Source organism: Sciurus carolinensis, unplaced genomic scaffold (assembly GCF_902686445.1).
Source record: "Sciurus carolinensis unplaced genomic scaffold, mSciCar1.2, whole genome shotgun sequence".
Taxonomy (NCBI): domain Eukaryota; kingdom Metazoa; phylum Chordata; class Mammalia; order Rodentia; family Sciuridae; genus Sciurus; species Sciurus carolinensis.
In genome coordinates, this window is record NW_025920124.1 from 3120172 (window position 1) to 3137173 (window position 17002).

General features: G+C 46.5%; 1 pseudogene; it reads left to right on the forward strand.

The window, feature by feature from the left end:
* Positions 1–8064: 8064 nt before the first annotated feature.
* LOC124973863 (protein FAM240B-like) lies at positions 8065–16746 on the forward strand (annotated as a pseudogene).
* Positions 16747–17002: the final 256 nt, after the last annotated feature.

Sequence of the window (17002 nt, forward strand, 5' to 3'; positions counted from 1 at the left end):
AAGAGAACAAAGAAAGAGAACAAAGAAAGAAGTGAGAAGATGGGGGTGCGCGCAATAAAAAGGCTGAAAAGAACCAGGTGTCGTGTCTCTCTGCGGGCGGGGAGCGCGATACCAAGCCGTGTGACTTGGGTGGGGGCTCCATCTTGGCTCTCTGGCCTTTGGCACTGCCCGCACCTGCCCTTTAAGCCTTTCATTCTCAGCAAAGTTCAGTCCCAGGGCTGTAAGGCCAAGCCCCTCGGGGTGTAGAGACACACCCAGGTTCTGCTGAGAGGTTGGCCAGGAAGTCAGGAAACCGCTGGGCTTCTTTCTCTTATAAGGAGATAAAAGTAATTTTGATTGTCTTAACATTTACTTGGAAATAATTTTAAGATTACAGACAGTTACAAGAATAATTCCAAGAACTCCACATGCCCCAGGCCCAGGTGTGCCTATGGTGGCCTGATGGCTTCGGCAGCTGCTTTGTCCACCTATGTATTTTTGCTGAACCACTTGAGATCCAGTTGACACGTGGTGACCCCTCAATCCCCTCTAAAAACGCCAGAGTCTTCTTGCCAAGGTTGAGGTCACTCCCATATAATCACAGCACAGGGGTCAACTTGAAGAAATCCGACCTTGGTACCACTGTCATCGTCCATGTTCATTCAGCGTCGGCCCTTGTTACAGTCTGAAATTCAGCTTCTGACCAGAGCACCCAGCTGCACCCATGGTGCTCTGACCGGCCTCATCCCTTCTTCTCCACAGGAGCAGGGATCCTGACCAGGAGCAGAGAATCTCGGGACCTGGAGGGGTCCAGCAGCGCTATCGCAGAGCATCTTGGGATAATTATAATCTGCAGTGACAGACACTCATTAATCCTTGAACTTTCCCCTAAATGAGTGAGGAAAGCAGCTCAAATCACAGGTGGTGATGACAGGAGCGTGGGCATCAGACGGCACAGGATCAGACAGCCCAGGGTTGACTGGTTCCATGATCCAGACAAGCATTTGCACTTTCCAGGCCTGGCATTTTGAGTGCTAACTGGGGAGTCATAAGAACCACTTCCCAGAGCTACTGATATCATTAAAAGAGATCATTTTCAAGAACAATCTAGCAACTGCAAAGCTTGATTCGACTTTTACTGTGAGGCACTTCTGTGTGATGTCAGCACACCAGGACTGGCACACTGGGGACTGTCAAATGAGCAGGTCTGGGCAAGACACCTGGGACATCACTTAACCTCTCAGGCTCCCTTTCATGTCCCCAAATACAGGCATAATAAAACCTATCACAGTATATTGAAGATTAAATGAGACAACATTTGGAATTTCACTCAATGCAGGTTGCTGATAGGAATAGAGATGTTGTAGAGCATTTACTAAGAGCCAGGGATTATGTTAAGTGTTGGCATGGTGCATTTCCTGGATTAATTCTCACAACAGTGCATTTTTCATATAAAGGAGTTAAGCTTTGGAAAGGTTCAGTCCTTTTCCCAAGGTCATAAGACCCCAAAGTCATAGTGACTTCCCTAATAACTGTTGGTGTTCCTCCTTCATGACCTAGGGTCAACCTGTGATGGACAGCTTTTCATCACTGTGACAGAATGCTTGAGAAGGAAAGATTGATTTTGACTCACAACTTCAGAGGTTTCAGTGCGCGGTCAGATGGCACATCATGGAGGAGGGGTCTGGTGGAGAAAATCTGCTTCCATCATGGCTCTGAGCAAGCCGAGAAAGGGAGGAAGAGGTGGGGTCGAGGTACAGTGCCCATGGGCAGGTCCCCAGGGATCCACTAGCGCCCACTTCCTACCGTTCCCATCAATGACCCATCAATGTATGGATTCATTGACGAGGTCAAAGCCCTTCTGATCCAATGACATCCCAGAAGCTCCACCTCTGAACGTGGCTGAATCAGTCTTAGCATTATGAGCCTTTGGCAGACATTCCAGATCCCAAACATGACGCCCCCTGATCAAGTCAGGCAAGCCCCAGAGGAAACCATGGGACTGAATTATGATGAACACATTCAGAATAAGTGTGTTTTCTTTATAAATCTTTTAGTTGAAAATCCAGCTACCCCAAACTCACATGGTTCCAGGTAGTTTTATTTCCCTTGAACCTCTTCATAAGACCCAATATACTGTTTGCACAATCTGAGTGACTTTGAAGGATATTAATTATACCAATTGGAAAACTGTGGAGCAAGACTCAAGATTTAAATGCAAAGAGCCTGACTAAAGTTGGAGGGGAGGAGTAAACATGTGTTTTTGCAAGTTGCTAAACTGAGAGGCACTTCCACATCACACCGCCACTTCCACATCACACCGCCACTTCCATGGAACTGGAGCAAGCAGTGCGTTGTAGTGCTCACATGAGCCCAGCAGGGGGCAGCACTGTGTGCCTATGGTCAGAGTTGATTTTCTCCTCCTGGATCAGGTGCTGGTACAGAGAAAGCAATTATCAGAGCTTAGATTTTCCATCAATACCCCCAGGGAAACTGGACACCCTTTATTCCTCTTTCCTGCCTTATTTTGATATTTCCGTAAAATATCTATCAAGTCCATTTCTTGAAGGTCCAAAGCAGCAGATATCAGCCACTACTGCGCTGCTCATAAATGCAAACAGCAGATGTAATTGGGAGGGAGAAATGCATAGTGTATCTGAATCAAAATGTATTTCCTCTTATAGCATGTGTCATAGTCCTGAAGTTCAAGTTTCCCAGCAAAACAAGCAGCTGGGCTATAATACCACAGGGGGATTGAGCCCCATCATTATCAGAGAGCAACTATCAATTTGAGCAATACAGTCACTTCTTCCATATGTTCAGCAGCCCTCAGTGACTGTGCCTCAAGGCCTGACCATGAAGTGCCCACAAATACAGCATCGTAAGTCATAGGAGGGCCAGTCGCATCACCGAGAGCTTTGCCAAAGGCATCTCTGTCCTTACCAATGCTGGACCTTGAACAATTTGGGAAACCGCTCCTTCCCATGACCTCAGGCTCTCTGATTCTGGCAGCCCAGCAACAGAGATAAATAAACCTTAAATACGGGCTGGGTCAGTAAGAAGTGAGTGCTTGCCATCGTGTGTAATCGGAAGACCATGGGAGTTCCATGAGGCGGTGGCCAAGGCAGCATCATCCATGCCTGGCAGGGGCGGGCAACAGACCCCAGCTCCTGGGGACCAGCATGCAGTCCTGGGGCAGAGGGACAGATGGCAGGTCGTGTCTGAGGCCCTTTCCTGTATAGTTTCCATTTCATGGGTAATAAAACTGGGGCCCTGAGTGAGCAAAGGGCTCGCTTACTCAATGCCAGAGCAGTGACAAAGCCTTCTGTCCCCTCTCAACTTCCTCACCCCTCTGGCTACCAGGGTGCAGCCTGCAGGTCTGGGAGGCAGGCAGAAAGGCAGGGAGGGCAGCCAGGCCTGCATGTCCCCTAGGGGCCAGGGGAGGCCTGGGGGAGAACGCCATTTCCAACAGGGTCTGGCCGAGTCCAGTGGATTTTCCCAGTCTGCTCAGGTGCAGAGGAAGAGAGGTGGCTGCCTGGAGCTGGGCAGCAAGTCACAAGGCCAGAGCTGCAGGCAGTGTGCACCCCGAGAGGAGCGGAGAGGCAGCCCTCAGCCTGCACCTTCTCTCGTGGGCAGCAGGCAACATGTGGGGCTCCTGTTGAGACCATAGTGCAGTGCCCGGGACTCCCTGGGGCTCAGTTTAGTCTGGCCCCTGAGGGCATCGGAGTTCGGGATTCATTCCTATGTCCTCCCAAAGGTCACGACCACTGCACTCAGTTCCTCATGAAAACAGAGTCCTCTGTCCCTTCCCCAACTGCCTGCTCCCCGAAGAGACCAGGAAACAAGCCCAGCATACTGCCCCTCGTAGCCCACTGCCTGGCCTCCTTTGATCATTCTGGTCCCATTTACTGCCTGGGTTTGGGGACACCACTCTGCTTTCAGCTCACAATTCTGCAACCGTGGGGCTGCTGGAATAATACCTCCTCCAAACACAGAACCCACCTTCCCACGAACAGACGGGATGACCTGCGAGGACAGCGTCTGAGGCCTGGGCTCCTGCCCGGGCTTTCTTTCCTTCTCCTTGATGCTCTTCCATTTAAAATGCTAATTCTAAGTATTGAGAAAAGGAAGGTATTTCCATGAGGACCTATTTGGCTGAACTGTTCTTTCTGAGTACCAGATACTTGCTAGGAGCTTGAGATTCTAGGAGTGCTTTCATCCTACCCGTGAGGGGTGTTTGCAAGGTGCCAAAGTGCGAGCTGCTTTCTCTCCTGTCATTCAAGCCTCAACAAAACTAGAGGACTTAGACCCCCCCACAGTGCCAACCACACATGCAAGTGAATCTAGTCCCTGCAGAAGGGTGCACACGTACAAATTCACTCCACCTTAGTTCCAGGAAAATATAAAGCCTGCTTTATTTTCATGAACAGCTTTCCTTCGGATCCCAGTCACTAGGAATCTGTTAGAACTCCTTGCACCAGATCCTTTATCCCGGGAGAGAAAAGAAGTGACAGATAAGGCTCCTGGAGGACAGGAGCATGTCTGCAGTCCGTCGGAGACAGGTCAAGTTCAGAGAGGCTCCAGGGCTTGGTCCCTGCCAGGAAAGACAACCCAGGGCCCTGGATGGAGCTCTTTCCTGACCAGTCCCTCTCTGACCTCCCCTGAGTAGCTGAGAGGCCTCCAAAGGAGCCATTGTCCTCTCCAGCCAGGTCTTTTTTTGAAAACAATAATTTATAAAGGGATTAAGTTAGTTAAGAATACGGAAGCCCTAGCAAATGCTTCAAGGCATTTCATATGAAAAATATCAAAATAAGTCTCTTCAAGAAACTTGGGCTCCCTGTCACAAAGATCTCTATCAGTCACAGGAAAGAACTCTGAGTGTGTGGGGGAGGGGCGGCAGAGTCAAGTCACTCTCTTCAGACACATCTCCATGTGCTGGGGACAGGACCAGCTCTGCACTTCTCCAGCCCTGTGACCTTGGCAGTGGCAATAATTGCCTCTGAAAATCAGCCTTCTCTGGTGCAAAGTGAGGTGTTCATTAGTTTTAGCCATCCCAGAATGTGCACATGTTTCAGAATATCATGTAGTAGGTGGGAATTACGGACTATTTCACTTGCCAATTAAAAACAGTTTGGGGTGGGTATGGAGGCACCTGCCAGGGCTCGGAGGCTGAGCAGGAGGATTACCAGTTCAAAGCCAGCCTAGGGAATTTAGTGAGGCCCTAAGCAACACAGTGAGACCCTGTCTCTTAATAAAATATAAAAAAGGCTGAGGATGTGGTTCAGCAGTTAAGTGCCTCTGGGTTCAATACCTGATACCAAAAAAAAAAAAAAAAAAAAAAAAAAAAAAAAAGAATAGTTTTTACCTTTTAAGTGAAAAATAAAATTATAAAAGATCAAATTCAATTATGTGCATGTACAAATGTGGCATGATGATTTCTACTACCATGTATGATTATAATGCACTGATTAAGAAAAACCCCTAGTAATTAAGTATCTATTTTTATTTGTTTTAATTAGCTATACATGACAATAGAATGCATTTTTAAATACTTTTTAGTTGTAGATGGACACAATACCTTTATTTTATTTATTTTTTAATTTTTTGATTCATTGTACACAAATGGGGTACAACTGTCCTTTTCCTGGTTGTACACGAAGCAGAGTCACATCGTTTGTGTAATCATACATGTACATAGGGTAGTGATGTTTGTCTCATTCTATTATCTTTCCCTCCCCAGACCCCTCCCCACACTTCATTTAACTCTACACAATCCATCCTTCTTCCATTCTTCCCTTACTCCCTCCCCACACCCAGTTATGTATTATCATCCACTTTTCAGAGAAATCATTTGGCCTTTGGTTTTTTGGGATTGGCTTATTTCACTTAGCATGATATCCTCCAACTGCATCCATTTTCCTGCAAATGCCATAATGTCATTCCTCTTTAAGGCTGAGTAATATTCCTTTGTGTATAGGCACCACATTTTTTTTATCCATTCATCTGTTGAAGGGCACCTAGATTGGTTCCATAGTCTAGCTATTGTATATAGCTATTGTGAATTGAGCTGCTAGAAATATCTATTTTTTAAAAAAGTAAAAAATGGAGGGGAAGAAAAGGTGGGGGCAATAAAGAATGACTGTCATGTGACTGTGTTACAGGTGGGAGTTACTCAGAGCGCAGCCAGTGAGGGGCACCTGGGAAGTGTGCTCTCCCCGTCCCCCACAGTCTCCTTCCCACATCCCCACATCCTGGCTCTGGCCACAGAAACTACCAGATGATTAAAAGACAGGCCCAGGAGGAAGAGTAAGAAACGTGGACTTTTAAAATCTTACAGAATTGATAGAGCAGCTGCTTTCCCTTTCAAGATTCCTCCTATCTCAGGATGTTTCTGTCGAGAAGGCTTTGCTGTCCCTCTGACAGTGGTGTTGGATCCTATTAGAAATATAACATATTTGTAGTAGAAATGTTATGTACTGTAAATATTAAATAATAATTTATTTTTTTTCCTCTGAAGTCCATTTTGAACTCCTCTCCAAACCCAGTCCTGTGGACTGACCCAGGGGGACCTGGCTGGTGTGGAATCACTGGACTTCATAGCAGGGGAGGAGGGACAAGGTCCCTTTCCAATCTGCAGCCAGCCTGAGGCTTTGAGCAGGTGCAGGCAGCAGGCAGGGAGAGATCTGTTTTGCTGTACTTTGCATCTGCCTGCCTGATGAAGCCCCTAAGGTCCAGAAAACATGCACCTTCGGGCACAAAGCTCGCACCCTGAAGCATGGCGTTCTCCTGAGATTCACACGCAGACCCAGCAAGCTGGCTGAGGACATAGCCATTTGCAAAGATGGTGGCCACTCCTAGTGCCAAGGATCCAAAGAGCAAGGAGCAGGCTCTGGGTAGATGAGCAGAACCAGGCTCACGTCCACCCAGCACAACCATGTTCAGTGGTGAAGCTGCGGGCAGGGTCTCCTCAGTGTCCTCATCTGACATGAGTGGAGAGTCCTCCATTTCACAGGGTTGCAGCAAGGAGCAAAGAAACAGTGTGTGTAAGATGCTTATTGGGCATAAGTAAAAGTGCAGGTAAATACTGAATAAATGGTAGAGGTCATTGTCATTGTATGAGGAACAATGAAAAAATATAACATTTACTGAGTATCTACCATTGCTCTGCTTTGTGTTTGGTTTTTTTTTTGTGTGTGTGTGTGTGGTTTTTTTTTTTTTTTTTTGGTTTTTGCTTTTGTTATTGAAGATTGAACCTGTGGGTGCTCTACCACTGAGCCACATCCCCAGCCCTTTTTTATTGTTATTTTGAGACAGGGTCTTGCTGAGTTGCTTAGGGACTTGCTAAATTGCTGATATTGGCCTTGAACTTATGATCCTCCTGCCTCAGCCTCCTGAATCACTGGGACTACAGGCAAGTGCCACGGTGCCTGGCCAGAGTTTTTGATTACTCATTTTATACCCTCATGTACACACCCACACAAACTATAAAATAAATGATAAAGATATTTTAAGAAAGTTTAAATCATGACTCTCATACAGATATAGAATGAATGCATGCCGAAGATTTTATTTTACTTATAAATAGTGAGAAAATATTCAACCGATATTCAAAGGGAAATTCAAAGAACACAAAAATGTAGGCAATCGGGAATCCTCAAATGAATTTACAAGCAGATGAAAAATTGATTGATATCAATAGGTGTTATCATTTGCATCCCCCTGGACAAAATTTATGTGAATTTCTAGGTTCAAAGAATCATTTACATTATTATAATTTTTCTGTAATTTACAGAATTGCAAAATTGCTCGAAGGCACTGGAAGGGGCAGGCCATTACAGAACCAGTCTGGAAGGGCTACCAGACATCCTTTTTATTTCTGTTCACTTCAAAAACGTGTTCCCAACATTTCTGATGTAACTGTCATCATCTTCATCTGCAGCCGAGAAAACAGATTCAAATGTGAGCGTGTGGAATGTCTACACTTACAGGAAAAAGCATCAGGCAGCAGCTGGCTTCAGACTCACCCAAAATTAAAGTGGCTTTACTGAGAGGGCTGGGCCTCACTGTGCCTCTTGTGCTTCAGGGATGAACAATCAATACATCTGCTGGGAAGTCTTCTGCTGTGAAACCTGACACGAGCTTAAGAGCTTCTGGGAAAAAGAAATCAGAAAACAGACTTGCTACCGAGAGCTGGAGGAGGACCACCAGGGGAGGAGCGCCCTGAGAAAGTAGGTGGACTGTTTCTCCATTACCACTGGTCAGTAGGCTTCCCCAGAAACTCGCCAGATGTGAAGAGCAGAGGCTGAATGAGCTTCATCATCTCCTGTCCAAGGATGGGCAGAGGAGGGGGTGCCACCGGCTGTGCAGCGCAGGAGAAAATGAGAGCAGATTGGAAGGAAGCAGGTCCCAGGGAGGGCTCTCCACATGTCCGGGCTTGGGTCAAGTGGCAGAAGGCAGGAACTAGTGGGAGTCTAGGCCAGAGCCTGCTGGGGTCCGTGGGACAGGTGCAAACCCAGTTGGCGCCTTCGAATGATTCTGGTGGACCTTGGGCTGTGGTGTGGCTGCAGCTGGTCCCGACTCCAGGCAGCTTGAGGGCAGGGCATGTCCTGCCCAGAGTGTGCCAGTCGGGTGAGGAGTCTCAGCAATGGTTGGTCTGGAGACTGGCTGAACCTTCTCTCACCTTGGAGAAGGCCAGTTCTGGGAGGGGCAGCCCTGCCCCAGCCAGCAGGCTTCTTAAGATGCCAAACACACATCACACAGAAACTAGAAGCCAAGGTTAGTACAGTCACGCACTCAGCCTTGCCACATCCACACCAGGATTTCTCAGGTGTGTCTGCACTCCATTTGCCACAGGGTTTGTGGCACTACTAAACGAAGGGCCAGATGACTCTCGGCTGTGCAGGGCTGTCTTGTGCTTTGTAAGGTGCTCAGCACAAGCATGGCCTGGAGTGTTCCACTCCCATCTGGCGATCAGAGGTTCCCTGGAGGGTGGAGGGGTCCCTGTTAAGAGCCAATGGCTCACAGAAGTGGAAACACCTTTTTAAATCACAAACAAAATGAAGTCCTGTAATCTGTATCTCCATGAACCAAAAAAAATAGCTCTTCCTCTCCACTTCATTGTTACAGTCCCCAGCACATGAGGTCACATGATGCGTCAGGGTTCATTGACACATGAGGGTGTGCGCGCAAAACCAGCTTCACAGAAAGAGCCCCCAGTTGGATGGGAAGAGTGGAAGACGGGGAAGAAGGGGAACGTGGCCATCCTGTTGGCAGGCGGACGTTCTCGCTCTAGGCAGAGGTTGCCTGATCAGGGGGCGCATTCACGGGTGTGGGGAACACGCATCCCATGTGTGTGTGTGGTTATGATACGAGGCCAGCACCTGCCCCAGGTGTGCAGTGATGGGAGAGGCTCAATTGGGTGGGAACAGCCCGCTGGCCTGGGGAATGGTTGGTGAGTGACTTGCTGGACAGCAGGGCTCCTGATTCCTGTGTCTGTCCAGCGTGGGCTGAGCTAACAATAGGCACAGTTCTGATGGCTTAAACTTTTTTTTTTTTTTTTTGTACCAGGATTTGAACTCAGGGACGCTTAACCACTGAGCCACATCCCCAGACCTTTTAATTTATTTATTTATTTTTGACTTTTGAGATAAGCTCTCACTGAGTTGCTTAGGACCTCCCTAAGTTACTGAGGCTGGTTTTGAACTCAGGGTCCTCCTGCCTCAGCCTCCTGAGCCACTGGGATTACAGGAGCATTCCACTGCACCTGGCTGTCAACATCAAGTTTTAAAAACACTTTTTAAGCCCAGAGAGGAGCCTCTCTCCATACCCTGGTAAATCAGGCACTCCCCTGAGGGTCATACTCTAGAGCAGCCATGGAGTGAGGACACCTCCCTTCCCTAGTCCTGGACCACTGGTTCTCTGGAAGCCGAACCCCACACTGAGTCCTGTATGGTAACTTCCTTTCCAGAAGCCCTGCAGTGCTGGATTAAAGGCAAATTTTGTGATATGATTTGATTTTTCTTGGGATAGCAATTGTGTGCATGTGTGTGTAAACATGTGTAAAATGCTTGTATAAGATAATGATTAGAAGAAAATATTATAAGTGGCTATTTTTAGATGGTGGAATGGTGGACTGGAGGGACATGCATGCTCCTGTGGGGGTTTCCGGGACCCCCAGCCTTGGGCATGGTCAAGATGGCGCCTGACGCTGAGCCAAAAGCGGCCAGCTATACAGTAAACAACCAGCGAATTCCAATGATTGGCTGGTTAACGATGTGACTAGAGCGTGCCCCCCTCGTGTACCCATCCTGTGCCTGCAGCTGTCCGCGTTTATCTCGTGTACTCTCCCCTGATTTATTGAAGTGTATATAAGCCTGGTGGGTGGGAGAGCGAGGGGGAACGGAACGGAAGAAGCGGAAGAAGCGGCGGCGGCAGCAGCAGCGGCAGCGACAGCGGCAGCGGCAGCGGCAGCGGCTGGAGCTGAGCTGGAAGCAGGGAGTATGCGGGAGTGGAAGAAGCTGGGAGAAGGGAAGCTGGGGGTGCGCAGAAGCTAGGGGTAAGAGAAGCGTAGGAGAGGAACTGTGCACAATAAACTTCCAAAGCTTCAGACATTTGTCGTGTCTCTCTCTGCAGCCAGAGGGGACGCAATATGCTCCTATCTTTTCCAGTTGCTCTAATGAGACTGTGACATTGGGTATTTAGGAGAAATTTGTTTAAAAGGCCACCAATGGCCAGTGGTCCATAGAGCAGATGCATTATTTCCCCAGGCACCCATATGCCCAGAAAGGACCCCTTCCAAAGTGTGGGGTCGTGTTCTCTTCCTTCGACATGAGTCATTGCGAGACACTTCATTGTCATCTCTCCCAAATGGATGTTTAGAGACATGGATGTCACTTCTGCCTTGCTCGGGATGGGAGGGTTGTGAGGAGCTGGGAGAGGACTTTTCTGAAGTCTGTCCACCCATTCTCAAGCCCACTGTCCAGAGCTACACTTTTATCAACTGTAAATAAAAAAAAGGAGAAAACCTGAAGCCTTCTTCATCTGGAAGCCAACAAATGAAAACCTACTTGGCACCAGATCGCCCAAGAAGAGTCTAGACATTTTGAAACTGAAACCAAAAAAGCAGAACCTTTGTTTAAACCCCCACTGATCTGAGTGAACAGTTTGAAACACTGTCCTAACAGAGCGACTGTCCCCTGGTGTGTGCTGGCAGGTCAAGGGAAGCCAAACCTCGGTCCAACACCACCCCTTGTTCCTTCAAGTCCAGTAACACTGTGGTTTTGTTGTTCCCCTGGAGAAGTTGGGGGCTCTTTGTAAACAACCCCTGGGACAGAGTGACAATAGTCAAGCATGGCGTGGATTCTGTGCCAATCATACCTCCTGGTTTGCCTGGGGTGGGCTGGCCCTACAGTTATCCTTCCAGTCTAACTTTCCCTAATTCCCTTTTATTTTTAAAAGCATCTGTTTAGATGATAAATCTGTCAACATCTAAATCTAAGTGACCAGCCTATAGCTATAACTGAGAAACTGTACAGCAATTCAGTGAAAAATTATTGTTTTAAGGCAAACAGTGAGGTCTTTAAAGTACCTCTTCAGAATTTAGAGGAACTCAGTGTTGGACAGACATCAAATCTGGTGAGATTGGAAAGGGGAGAGGGCTTCAGGCCTGTCCAGAGCCCACTTGCTCCCTCTGCTCTGATGCCTGCCCATCAGCTCTATTCATCAGGATGCTTATGGCCGTCAGCAACAGAATATCCTGCTCTCAATGAGCCATCCAGGTGAACCACAATTTCAAACTTTTCACAAGAGTTAGCCTACGAGCCGTGCATGGTGCACATGCCCTTAATCCTAGGAGGCCGAGGCAGGAGAATCACAAGTTCAAAGTCAGCTTCAGCAACTTAGCAAGGCCCTAAACAACTCAGTGAGACTGTCTCTAAAATATAAACAAGGCCTGGGCTGTTGCTCAGCAGCTAAAGGCCCCTGGGTTCAATCCACACTACCAAAAGAAAAAAAAAAAAAGAGTTTGTCTACAAAGGATAATCAGAGAGGATGTTTATTGGGTAAATTTGTCATTTAAACCAAAAATAGAAAGTGTGGTTGGTAAATTGAGTTGCTCAGATGAGCATGTGGAAGCTTTTCAGCCTGTGTCAGCTGACTGAGCTCTGCCCTGTGACCAGAGACCGGGGCAGTGAGCAGCAGGTCACAAAGAAACCAAGCTCAGACCCCGCTCCCCACACCAAGGAAAACGGAAGAGGAGCAGAATCCCATCTAACATTTCATATTAAACCAAATCACCGAAGAGAAGGTTGGAGTAACGAGAGCTGAAATAGGAGATGGAGAATCTGTCAGTCATACATTCCTCCAGGGCAGGGATCACTCTTTCCATTACTCATCTTTACATATGGCGGCCACGGTCATGGCCCCACTCAGTGCTCCTTTGGGGAGCAGTTGACTGATCCTCTAGCTGCCGCCTTTCCACATCTATCATGGTGGCCAAGCTGCCCCAGCCAGCAGCCAGGCATGGCACAGGTGGCCTTTCCACAGAAGTCCTGTAAGACGGCTCCTCTGAGGGACAAGGTTTACTCGGAGACACCCCTTCAGCCCAACCAAGCTCTCTCTGAACTGGGCTGTGCCGCTCAGCTCTTCCCACCCGTCATTTCTTCTCTCTGTCCCTCTTCCACAGACATCAGAGCAGTGGCCCTTCCTAACCACTTCTGGTCCCTCCCACTGTGTTTTCCCCAGGTCTTTCCCCTAAATCTGCTTCTTAGGGGGCCCCAAATTACACAGATGTTTAATGCCGGCAAATGAAGGAAAAGTATAATTACAGACCCAACTGATCCTTACTAGCTCCCAATAAGGACACTATAATTATGGTTTAAGAGCTTCACAAGCATCACCTGCTTTCTAGGTAAGACCCATACTTCTCAAGAGAATCTGTGTTCCTAGACAGGAACTACAACTCCTGAACTACTTGGAAGAATCCAGAACAGCAAATAATAAACATTGTTTGGCCCCCATTTGAAAAATGAGGCATTTCTAGGCTGAAGGTAAAACATTCCTCGTGAGCATTAATGCCTGTTTTCTCACTCCTCTCACGTGTCTGAATCTATATGCTAATTTTTAAGCATTGTCTTCCTCGCAATGACTGCCCCATTGCAAAACCAAAGCTCCATTTATATTCACCAGCTTACTGAGAACCCAAAATTAAGCAGAAATAACACAGTGATGAAAGATATTGACCAAAAAGGAGCCACAATCAGTCTAAATATTCATAAACCTGGATTTAAAGGTCACTGGGGAAGATGGGGACCTGAATCCTTCACTGTTCAGCAATAAATAGTGGCAGGGCTGCTATGAAAAGTGAATAAATGTGTTCTGAGTCCCAGATTCCTAAGCCGTGTCCTAGAACAAATGCCTCAGACCAAATGTGTTGATTCAGGTCCTCTGAGGAGCAGAGGCAAGGCGAGATGAGGTGTGCATGAGATTTACTGGGGGAAGCACCTATGGAAGAAAAGCAGGAAAGAGTGGAGGTGAGCTGATTAGTGCTTAACAGCCAGCTCTGGGGAACGCACACAGGTAAATACACGCCCAAGTCTTCTACAGGTCTCACTGGTACAAAGGCCCCATAGCACACACTTACACATAATAGGAAAACACAATATGTTCTTTATTGGAAATTTTAGGTAGCCAGCTGATTCTACCAGCCTGCTTTTATGAGTTTTTGCCACCCTCTTGTATCTACAGCCAACCATGCAATTCAACCAAGACTGACAAAATCAGACAACAAGTAAGTGTCTGATTACTGTCCAGCTCAGCAAAGTTAATGTCTTTTAATTCTAAAAGAGCATTTTCATCAATTTTTGAATTCCAAAATGTTAGCTATAGACATGAGATGCTTCTAACTTTAATCTGCATTATTAAAAATTCCTCAATGACTCTCTTAAATGTAGATGAGAGGGTCAGCAAATACTTTTTCAAAAGGACCAAGTAGTAAATATTTTTGGTTTAATAAGTCATACAATCTGTGCAGCAATGACTCAACTCTGCCATTCTGCTGAGAAAGCAACTATGGCCATTTGTCAACGAAATAGGTAAACACATAAATAGGGCCCTATTCCAATAAAACTTTATTTACAAAAACAGGTGACTGTCTAAATTTGACTAGAGGGACAGTTCTTTGTTTGGCAGTGAACAAAGTAAATCAAATCTTGTGTTTAATAGTGTTTGCTGATTTGCATATTGTGAATGTTTCCACCATAGTCTACTCAGGCTGCCAGTGCTGTCCCTACAGACAAGTTCCAAGGTGATTCTTGGCTACAGTTCCCCGTCACACACTGCCCTCACCAAACAGAGGCAGTAGACCTTGACCCCAGTGGAGCACAGAGGTCTGTGAGATGTGATAAAATAGGAAGTGGTGAAATCTATATATTTATCACTTTTTGTTTTGATACAATTTAATTAACTATAAGTTTCTATAATTTACTTTTAAAAGTGTCTGCATTTAATAACTCAAAAATCTAATAATTAATAAATAGCCCTCACAGACTGTGTATCATAAACCAGCTCCAGCACACCCCTGGGGAGAAGGCCAAGAAAGTGGCAAGAGTCTTCAGACCCTAATGCAGGCTTGACCTCCATGCCCGAGGAAGGGAAGGAAGGAGGCTTGGGTGGACAGCAGGATAGGCCTCATAATTTGGTTCAAACTGATGGGGAGACCTTGAGTCAAAGTCACCTGGGAAAGAAGTTCTGCTGCTGCAGGAATGGCTGTGCTCAGTGGTGCTGGACCACCGGCTGGGGACACCCCCCAGTAAGTTTGGCCTTGGCATCTGCCTCAGGGGGTGGGGGGCAGACACAGGCATATCTGCAATAGAGCTCCAGCAGCTGCCCAGGTAGCATAGCCCCAAGTCAGCCTAGGCTACATCCGAGTGCCCAGTCTTCATGGCCACTACCCCAAGTCAGAGCCAAGCTCCTTTTGTGAATGAACAAATCCACATTATGTTAAGAAGTCCATCAAGTTCCATGCCACCCCCACAGCAAAACTTGTTGGTTAGGGGTGGATGAGCCCAGGTGACAAAAGTCAATGTAGGTAGAAGAGGACTTTGTTACGGGGCCTTTCAGAGATAGGTACCAGGGAGCTTTTGTAAAGCTGGACATTCTCCTGATTGGAGAAGCTGATTACAAATTACAACATGGAATGACTAGTTCACAACCCAGTGAAGAAATATAATTATAAAAATTACTAATAGGTGGACATCAGAATAGAAGGTCCTAGAAGCTTGACACACTTTTCTCACACATCTTCCCCCTCTGGGAACAGCAGTTCCAGGTCCTCTGTCCCCTCTTCAAGCAGGCAAGGCCTATTGAAATGTCATTGACCTCTGTTCTAGGTTAACGTGGAGGAAGATGACAGCTGATGTCCTGTGACTTTCCCCCGTGTCCCTCATTCTGTCCACACTTCAACTCCAGTCCTTGGTTGCTAACATGCTTCAGCCACGAGCACCACTAAACAACAGGCTGACTCCAAATTCTTTCCATTCTTTCCTGGGCCCATAATTGAGCAGCATCTTAAATAAGTTTTCCTGTAGCCAATTTGGTTCCTAGAGCCTTCAAAATATTTATCTCCTCCAAGTTACGATATTTCACCTGGGGAATCTCTCTCAGGAAAGTAGACTGGGAGATGGAAAGAGTATTAAGCATTGCATTCATTTGAGAAGTATTCACAAGAGTGGAAAATTAATGTGCATCTAATTTTTCTTTGTTCTTTTTTATACATTTGGATTTTTCTGTATTAAGCTGGTTGTACAACCTAATACCCAGCACCTCCAGATTCTTTCTACTTTCTTCCAAGCCCCATAATTTAGCAAAATTTAACACCATCACCTTGCTGGTTAGGATTTCAATACATTCTTTGGGGGGAGTGTGGGAAAAGTATTCCCACCACAGCAGATTCAAAGTCCATTTTTTAACATAGATGTTTAACTATGTTGACACACCCATTTTTTTTTAAATACTATCCTTCCTCCATTTAGTTGTCTCTGCCCCTTACCACAAATCAATTAGCCACATTAGTGTGTATTTCTGGACTGTTTTCTGTGCCAACACCTGCCTGCCTATTCCTTTGCCAAGGTCACACTATAATGATCCCAGGTTTATATTAATCAACTAGTGATCAGGTAGTGATTTTGAGACAATATAAATTAACTATTAAGATTAATTTGTATTAACTTATATTAAGCATTAAGACAATATAAATTATTATAGGGGTATTTTTGCTGGGTTTATTTTAAGATGGGGTATATTATTAAGGCCCAGGTTGACCTCAAGTTCTTGGGTTCAAGTGATCCTCCAGCCTCAGCCTCCCAGAACCTGGGACTATACGCACGCAGCTTTCCAGACACAATTGGCAACCAGCTTGTCAGTAGCTACAGAAATGCCTGCCTTGGACTTTGATAGGAATTGCATGAAGTCTAATACCAATTTGGGAAAGATTAAATGTGGGGGAAACTACCTCTTCACAGTCTTCACCCATCTTTCTGTTCCTTTCCTTTATTCCTGTAAAATCTCTGGGCTTCTTTTTAAAAATACTTCAGAGAAGAAAAAGAAAATGCTTTGCAGGGATGGCAGCTTTGGAGACAAGTGTGCTGACGACCTCATGTGCTGTGTCCCCTCCCCAGCCTCTGGGAAGAATGGAAGTAGAGGCTGGAGAAGAGGCTGAGGGTGCTGGACAGTCCAGATGAGAAGGAGAAGCCAGTTGACCCTGTGCACTGAGGATTTCCTGCCTCACCAGCTTCAAAGAGAGCAAGACACCAAGGTCCTTTCTAGGAGAAAAAGCTAGCACCCAGGTCAAGCTGAGTTACTGAGCAGGGGCTCTATTTGCTCACCCACCTGTGAAGGGATTTACATGGGAAACCCCCCACCCTGAGTGCTAATGGGAGTTACTATCTTGCTCAGTCCTCTCTGCACAGAGGACAAGGTGACCACAAATGGGATCACAAGTTTGGTTGTTTAATATAAAAAGCTCTTG